Genomic DNA, 9485 nt, shown 5'->3' with positions numbered 1-9485 from the left:
GGGGGAAAGCCTCTGCTTGAATATTAAATATTAAATTTATAAGACATATAATCCTCCTAATTAAGTTGAATTTAGTCTTGTGCATTAGATTAAGAGAATGGGAAAGGGAGCAGTAGCCACCAAAAAGCCCAGGAACCCGGCTGAAGGCTCAGCCATTTTAAATTCTAGCAGTTCTAGCCTCTGCTCCTTGGGACATACAGTCCAACAGCATCTCTGGGGCCAAAGCCAGTCTGCCAGGTAGGCTCAGAAAGGATTCCTCTTCCACTCGATCCCCATTCCTGCAAACAGGCTGGACCCCAACACTTGATGTCCAGCTAGAGAGATGGAACCTCCAGCATCTCAAGGAATCGGGGGAGCCTGGCCTTGTAACCTCACCCCAAAGGTGAGGTCTCCAGCCCCTGGGACAAGCCACCCTACCCTAGAGCCACCTCCCAGGACACTCATTCTCCAGGCTTCCCTCCCCACAGAGATACCAAGGTGCCCCTGAATTTATATAGTTCTGGGTTACAGCATTTCATGATGGTATCTGCCCAAAGCATTTTCACTGTTATTAAGGCCTGCTCCTCCCTGGCTTGTTTAATATTCCTAAAGGGTCCCTCCCACGATACCCCTTCCCATCCCTCACACACACCTCCTGGGCCAGTCTGTGCCACCTACTCTTTTCCTGGAAAGAGTCATGCCTGTGGCATCACTCTCTTATTTATTCAACCCGGATTTTCTGAAGCCCCACTATGTACCCAGTCATCTTTCAAGTTCTACAAGGGACACCAGAATAAAATAGGTCCTGCCCTCTGAGAGCCAGCTGTCTATCGCCTGAGTTGAGAGAAAGGGTGACCCATTAGACCAGGACTATGGATTCCCTGTGGGAGGGGCATGGTGGAAGGAGAGCCAGAGAGAAACCTTCCAAAGCACAGGCCCAGTGCAACACCCTAACCAGGTGCCAAGGTCTGGTGCCAACAGTGGTGCTAAGGGACCAAGTGCACTGAAGGGATTGGAGCAAATAGTCAGGAAGAGTTAGGAGGAGGCTTCTCAGTGGCAGGGGAAGTTGAGTGGATGCGCATGAGTGGGCAAGGCTTCGAGAAACAAAAGGGACAGAGGCATTTCAAAGGGTGTCAACCAATGCAAAGAGAGAAACCTGAAACAGATATGACACAATCAGTTCACTCAGATAAGGTTATGTTCCATGCTGGGAAGCCTGGTGGGGCTAGTCGTGGGGCACAGAGGGCAGGAGCAGTCTTCCTTCTGGCCCCTCCAAGGGCTTCAGTCACTGCTGGAGAAGAGACTCTGACTTTGTAAAGAAAAGCCTCTGCCTACCTGTGCCCTCACGTGACATTGCTCATCTGGCGGCTGCTTTCCCGGTAATCGATGGGAAGTGGCTTCTTGCGTATGCTAGCTTTCACTGGTAATGGGAGAGTAAACAGCCTCTGGCCCTTTCTGCAAAGGAGAAAAGCAGAAAGTGCTCTGAATTCCAAATAGAAAAACAGATCAACAAAAGGGTGGGGCATCCACGAGACACAATGGGGTGGTCAGCGGCCTCTGCTCCCAGGGACAGGGGATCCAGGAGGTCCCCGCTCCTCAAAGCCAAGCAGGGGCAGGGGGTCATGGTGCAATGTTGCTATACCGGGGGAGGGGGGGAAGGGAACAGAAGAACTACTGCCCTCTCCGGGAACAAGTGAGTGCAGGGAGAGCTCAGCTTGGGCGAGAGCTTGGAGCTGATGAAACCCAAAGAAAATACAGTGCCAAAGAGCAAGAAGGATCTGGTCTGGGATGGGACTGGCTTTGGGTAACTGGAACAATGCTCCAGGAGCTGAGGCTTCTCTGCATAAGACCTGTAGAATGACACCTCTTTCTCATGCACCTGTAATACCCACCCAGCAGCAGACTGGGTGAAAAGTGAACTCAGTGGTATGATCCCAGCAATGCTTTATAAATATACATGGGAACAACACTGGAAGGAAACACACCTAAACGTTTGCAGTGCTTATCTCTAGGTCATAGAATTGTGGGTGATTTTTATGTATCTTCCCCATCAGCCCTCGCCCTTAATTACTTTATTACTCTTAAGAGTCTGTATGCTATAGATCCTTAAGCCTGCAGGCCCTTGTTGCATTTTCAATGACCAGTCTGAAAGCATGCTGTCGATAACTTCTTAGGAAAGAGTGAAGAGCAGACAGACACAGGCTGCGACCACAGGAAGCAGCTCTAGACACACAGGAGACAGGCGGCTGCAGGCTGGACACAGGGTCAGCTGGTCAGTACCCTCAGAGCCGGGCCCAGAGCTATACCTGAAGACTGCAGGTGGAGAGCACACCAAAAGAGGAAGCCTTTGCTAAGAACAGGGAGGGGCCAAGAAGGCTAAGAAAGGAAAGCACTGATCTCAAGAAATACGGCTTGAAAGGACCTGATGCTGGTCTAGGAAGGGAATCTGATATATAGAGCACGGGCATCGTGGGGTATAGGATTAAAGGCACACATGCAAGAGTGGGAGATGTGCCTGCATCTGGTGGGAGACACAGCAATTAGCCCCCAGGAAGGAAGCAGAATATGAGGGTGGGAAGGGCAGGGACAGAGTTGAGCCTTTCCCAAGTTCATCCGTCAGAACCGTGCTTATCTGAGCTAGGCTCCACTGGGAGCTGGCAGAGACACCCAAGGCCTTCTGGCATTTCCTCCCATGTCTGCATCTATTATGTTTGCTGATGTTCTCGAGGAATTGGATTTTAGACTCCTGGGTGGGAAGGGACAGGGATAACAGGATTACAGCACTTCCTGTGCTTTCAACATACACACACAGAGACTCATAGCAGGAAGGTGAGATCCTGCAGGAGCCAGCTCTGAGCAGCCTCAGGGTCCCCTTCCCCCAGAGATACCCCACGGCATACATGTGAGCAGCGGCTTCCCAAAGCTGTGGCCTCTGTGGTCATCCTGCAGGGCTCCTGGGTCCTCTCAGAAGCCCCTCCCTCATCTTCTGGCCCCCAAGAAGAAGCTTCAAGGTATAATGGGGAGGTTGGGTGGGGGGATATGCCAGAGTTGTCCCTCGCCACCCACACCTGTGACCTCAGGACTGACTTGGCTTGGATCAGTGGCACCCAGGCAGACAAACTTGCCAACAGCCCACTTCAGCATCAGAGATGGCACAGGTGGTAGACAGCTCTGCATTCATTCATTCATCCCACAGATTTTTATTGAGTGTGGGCCACTGATGGAAAAGGTCACTGTCCTCACTGAGCTCAAATTCTAGTGGGAGACACAAAACACAAAATAAGCCTAGACGTGAACAAAATCTTATCTCTCCAACCTCTTAAGGTTGGGCTGTCCCAGGGCTCTGTCCTTGGGCCTCTCCTCTCCTCCTGCCTTCTCTGTCTCTACCCACTGATGAGTGCCCTGGTGTCTCCCCTAAACCCAGACTTATATCCAAATGTCTATTCAACATTGCCACTTGGATATAACTAAAATTATTTCAACTTAACACATTTAAAACTAAATTCCAAATCCTCCCCTCCTCAACCCTAAATTTGTTCCCCCCATAAGTCCCCCATCTCAATTCATGACAATGCAATCCTTCTAGGTGCTGAGGCCTAAGATCTTGAAGTCACCCTTGACTACCTGCTTTTTCTCACACCCCAGATCCAGCTTGTCAAGAAATCCCACTGGCTCTACCTACAGAATGTAATCAGAATCCAGTCACTCCTCCTCACTCCACCACCTTCTCTCACCTGGGTCACTGCAATGGACTCTGAAATGTTCTCCCTGCTTCCATGCCTGCCCCTACAGTAGCTCGCAACCCAGCAGCCAGAGGGATCCTACATGGTGGCTGTCACACCTCAGGAATTGCCCAGAAGTAAACAGTTACTTGCAGATGGCCAGGCAAACAGGGAGGGTCCAGGATCTAACACTAACCCCCATGTAATGGGGGCAGAAGAGGTCCTGGAGAATGTGCTGTTGCTTTAGGGACCAGCAGACAGAGTTCTGTCCAGAGGGCAAGCTCCATATCTCAGGGACATGACAATCTCCGGCAGACGTCCAAATAACAGCAAGTAGAAGAAAATCCGAGGCACAGGTATGGGATGTTCTAGGGAAAAGGGCACAACACGGGGACACTTGCTCAGGTGAGTTCCAGCAAGCAGGAAAGCAGCACAGAGAGGAAAAGGGTCTTAGACAAAATCACTAGCCCACTTGAGATTAGAGCTCCTAAGGAAACCCTCCACGTCACTTTAATGTTGACTTACTCCAACCCCAAAGGGAACTAAGTCTCCCTTTATGCCCCTGTCTCAAAGAGCCACAATCAAAACTGAAACCAAAGATGGGGAAGGATGTGGTGCCAGAAAAGGTAAAAGACTGACGCCTGAAATCCTAACACTCATTGCTTGAGGACGCACAGGTCAGGACCGCCTGACTTTTCCTTTAAGATGGTTATCAGCAGGGGTGCCTGGGTACCTCAGTGGGTTGGGCAACGGGTTCTCGGTTTCAGCTCAGGTCATGATCTCAGCGTCGCTGGATCAAGCCCCACGCCGGGCTCTGTGCTCGGCGTGGAGTCTGCTTGTCCCTTTCCCTCTGCTCCTCCTCGTGCTCGCTCTCTCTCAAATAAATAAATAAAATCTTAAAAAAAAAAAAAAAGATTGTCAGCAGCATCTTCTCATCTCCCAGGCCTCCAAGAGGGGTGGTGAAATGAAATGGCCCAAGGCTGCCTCCAAGCCCTTTTCCCATGCCCCACTCCCTAAGAAAAGTAAACAGGAACCAGGCTGGGGCCAAGAGAAAGGAGGCACATGCAGGAAAGCTCAGGCTTGGACATGAGGTAACTGACTTGATTTCCTGGGACCTGGAGTTCTAAGAGGTTTTAGGGCCAAATCTCTATCATAATAGCCAATAATGCATATTTGTGGGTTACATAATCGACATGTATCTCCCTACAGAACCTGGCAGAGAAGCCATAGTTTGATGTCTGGCTGGTTCCTCTCTGGAGTTACATCCGATGCTTGCAGGATAAGGCCTGGTGCATGTTAGGCCTGTCTGCCTATCCAGTTAGAAAACCAGATAATGGAGAATGAGTCTGCGGTCTCTTATTCTCTGATAGTCAATGCCACATCCATTTGCCTTAGTTTAAACTCCCCTCTGAAGCACCAAATGCAAATATACAGACACTACAAACCACAGCTCCCAGGAGTCTGTCTGTCTCTGAGCTAGAAGTAGCCTCTCCATGCTGGCTCCTGACACCACCCACAGAGCAAACCCTATGTCACTCTGGTCCTACTCTCAGCTCTAAGGCTCACCCCTACCTTCCCTACCACCTCCCCGCCCTCCACTTTCTGCTTCTTGGGTTGCCCAGAGCAACAGTGTGTGTGGTCAACACCATCTCATTCAGAGGCTGTCTTCAAATATTCATCTCCTGAGCATCTTGGAGAGGACATGTGGGTAGGCGATGGTGTCTGGTGGCCACTTGCTCTGTTTTCTCTCCAGCCTCCACCCTAGCTGCCCTGGAAATCTCTGAACTCCCACATTGGTTAATCAGTGAGGCCTGGCAGAGCCAGCTCAAGGACAAAGCCACACCTGCTTGGTCGGAGGTGGGAACCCCATAGGATGGGGCTTCAGAAAGGCAGGAAGTTACTGGAGTGGCCATTTCCCAAGGCCTACTGTACCCAGCCACGCCTTCCTTCTGGCCGTGCAAACTCCCAAAGGTGGCCACAATTATTCACCCAGAGGACAGTGCCCTTCTGATATACCTCGTGTGTGTGTGTGTGTGTGTGTGTGTGTGTGTGTGTTCCTGCGTGTGGGCACACCAGTAGGGGAGGGAGAATTGAGCACTGTTATCAATATTGTTCAATGTAATCGTGCTGCATTGGGAGGCATCCAGTCTACAAACAATTGTAGAATAAAAATGTCCACATGTAAACTTGGCCCAGGACATAACTCATCAAAATGGAGGAAAAAACCTTGCTAGCCACATGACTTTTATCCTCCATGCCAACATTAATTTGAATGTAGGGAAAGCCTTAACACTCACAAAGTCAGGAGAAACTTTTCCTGGACAAAGATACTCTAATCAGCTGTCTGCTTGAGAACAATTTTTAGATTAGCTGGGACATTTTATTTATCATTGTTTAGAAGTGAGTGCAGTCTTGAAAGAATAGCAAATGATATGCTCTAGATAAACTTCCTATTTCTTCATTTTTTTGACAATTATTGGTACATTATATCAAGGCATGAGAAATATAAAAATAAATATGGCAAGGTCCTTGCCTTCACTGTTTTCTAGCTTCAAAAAGACTGGTCAGAACTTTTCAAAAAAAGTATTCAAATCAGATATCGGACACCATGTACTCCCTAAAAATGAATTAATATCAATTTCCAGCAATACAGTAGATGATATAGCCGAAAAATTTCCTGTTAACCAAATGCTTAGAAATGCTGGATAAAATAAAGCAAACATCCTTTAAATGCTTGAGTGATCTCATAAGAAAGCAGTAAAATCTCAAGAGGCAAAAAAAAAAAAAAAAAAAAAAAGGAAAAGAAAGAAAGTTAAAAAAGAGAAGGAGGAAGCTGAAACCCAGAATGATAAAGTAGTACTGGGGCCGGGGCTGCCCCTGGAGCGTTTACTGGTTTTGATTAAAAGGCAAAGAAGTTTGGGTTTGAATAACCACCTAAGGACAACAGATGAAGCTGGGGGCCTGGATGAAATGGGGAATATATCCGAGGGCCATGGTCTCTGTCCACTGTCAAAGGGAGGTGGCACAGAAGGCCATCTAGCAGGGCCTGGGACCTGGGTAGCCAAAAAATGTCTTCCTAAGAACACATAACCACAGATCTGCCCTCTACTCTCTGTAGTCCTAGAACCTCCCGACTGAGAAAGCCACACAGAAGTGGCCCCTTTGCAATACCTCAACCACATGATAAAAATGAATGCAAACCATCTCCAGAAGGATATGCTCTTCCATACATTGCACAGAATACCACTGTTAAGCTCCATTAAACAAAAGCTGATCAGCCCAAATTAAAAAACATGTTGAGAAAACACGACAAAGTGAACAGGAGTCACCGGAAACAATAAACAGCAGAACGTGACCCATGAGAGTTTTAGTTCATAGAATCATTTTATACAGACTATAAAATCAAAACCTCAAATCATTTATAATACAAAATAAGAGTCAAAAACAAGAAAGGACAAGATGATAAAAAAGGATGGTGTAGAATTTCTATAAAAAATTTATATAATCATTAAATTTTAAAACTCAATGAAGTCTACTATTTAAGCCTCAGAGAAATACCACAAACAAGGACCCATAAAAAACTTGCAGCTTATTGTCAGAAATAACCAAGCACACAAGGGAGCAAAGCTCCATGAATAAAAATAAGCAGAAACAACAAGCTGCAGAAACAGACCTGCGAAGGCATCATATATTGAAATTATAGGGTTGGATAATAAAAGAAATACATAGCTTTAAATAAACAAAAGGCAAGCTTGGAAAAAGTCTGCAGGCTAACAGAAAACTATTTTCCAAATGACCAAGCAGATAGGAAAAAGCACCAAAATGGAATTCTGGAATTAAAGATAAATTAGAATTTAAAAACTCAATGGATAGATTTAGCAGCAGTTTAGACAATCTGAAGAGAGAATTAGGAAAACAGATGTTTTATTTTTTAAAAAGATTTTGACAGAGAGAGAGAGAGAGAGCACAAGCAAGGGGAGTGGCAGAGGGTAAGGGAGAAGCAGGCTCCCCACTGAGCAGGGAGCCTGATGTGGGGCTTGATCCCAGGACCCTGGGATCATGACCTGAGCCAAGGCAGATGCTTAACTGACTGAGCCACCCAGGATGTTTCTAGTCTTAAATGCATATATTAGGTAAGAGGACAGGATGGAAACTCTACAACCCCAAAACTGAAAGTCAAATAAAATGGACAGTTTTCTAGCAAAACTTACAAAAACTGACTCTAGAAAAACAGAATATGCACCAAACATTAAAGTAATTAAATCAGCGGTTAAAACTCATCTGGGGAGTGGGTCTTTATAAGCCTATTCTACCAAACCCTCAAGAAATAAATAATTTCAATCTTACTCATATTGTTTTGAAGAGGAGAACAAGGAATAACACTCATCATCTTTTGAGGCTTCCAAAATGTTGATTCCAAAATCAAGTAGGAAGGAAATATTTCAGGCCAAATTCATGAAAACAGATGTAAAAATGTTGAATAAAATGTTAACAAACTGAATCAAATAATGCTTAAAATCATAATACATTATAACCATGTAATATGTAATTCTCAAAAGCAAGGAAAGTTCAATACTGGAATATCTACCAACATAATAAATGGCATTAAAACAAGGTAGATAAACTATATAACCAACTCAATAGAGACAGAAAACCTTTTGATTAAAAAAGCATTGGGCCTCGGGGGGGGGGGATGGGATAGACCAGTGATGGGTAGTAAGGAGGGCACGTATTCCATGGTGCACTGGGTGTTATACACAACTAGTGAATCATCGAGCCTTACATTGGAAACCGGGGATGTACTGTATGGTGACTAACATAATATAATAAAAAATCATTAAAAAAATAATAATAAAAAATAAAAAAGCATTGGGGACTTTAAAAATTTTAATCAAACTGGAAATAGAAGAGATCTTCTTAATAGCCACCAAAAACTTTATCAAATATTGGACTTAAGATGAAATAGAAGTATTTCTTTTTAAAATCAGGAACAAGGTAAAAGCACCACTTTCATTGCCTCTATTGAGCATTTCACTAAAGTATAAAACTGTAATTATTCACAAATAATATGATTTCTATATAGAAGACCACAAACTATTTTAAAATAATTAAGATTAATGAGGGAATTCAGCAAAGTTGTGAGATATAAAATTTTTATACAAAAATGAATTATCCTAGGGATGCCTGGCTGGTTCTGTCTGTAGAGCGTGCATCTCTCAATCTTGGGGTTATGAGTTCAAGCCCCATACTGGCTGTAGAGATTACTTAAAAATAAAATCTTTAAAAGAAAATGTATTATCAGGGTACCTGGGTGGCTTAGTCAATTAAGCATCTGACTCTTGGTTTCAGCTCATGTCATGATCCCAAGGTCCTGAGACTGAGCCCCGCATCGGGCTCCCTGCAGAGGAGGGAGTCTGCTTCTCTCCCTCTCCGTCTGCCTCTGCCCCTCCCCTGGCCTGTGCGCACATGCACGCACTCTCTCTCTCTCTAATAAATACATAAATCTTTTTAAAAAATGAATTATCCTATACACTGACATCAAATAGTTAGAATATTTAATTTCAGGGGCGCCTGGGTGGCACAGTGGTTGAGTGTCTGCCTTCGGCTCAGGGCGTGATCCCGGCGTTCTGGGATCGAGCCCCACATCAGGCTCTTCGGCTATGAGCCTGCTTCTTCCTCTCCCACTCCCCCTGCTTGTGTTCCCTCTCTCGCTGGCTGTCTCTATTTCTGTTGAATAAATAAATAAAATCTTTAAAAAAAAAAAGAATATTTAATTTCAAAAAT

The 9485-nt window shown here is 45.4% G+C and overlaps 1 long non-coding RNA gene across 1 annotated transcript in view; it reads right to left on the bottom strand.

Annotated features, from left to right (window-relative positions):
• Positions 1-1327: 1327 nt before the first annotated feature.
• LOC130542133 (uncharacterized) overlaps positions 1328-9485 on the bottom strand; it is a 74968-nt gene continuing 66810 nt past the window's right edge. The window contains exon 3 of the long non-coding RNA XR_008956472.1: positions 1328-1434. This is a non-coding gene — a long non-coding RNA (uncharacterized LOC130542133). The remainder of the gene's footprint in view (positions 1435-9485) is intronic.

Source organism: Ursus arctos, unplaced genomic scaffold, assembly GCF_023065955.2.
Source record: "Ursus arctos isolate Adak ecotype North America unplaced genomic scaffold, UrsArc2.0 scaffold_3, whole genome shotgun sequence".
Lineage (NCBI taxonomy): Eukaryota > Metazoa > Chordata > Mammalia > Carnivora > Ursidae > Ursus > Ursus arctos.
This window is presented reverse-complemented; position numbering and strand designations above follow the sequence as displayed.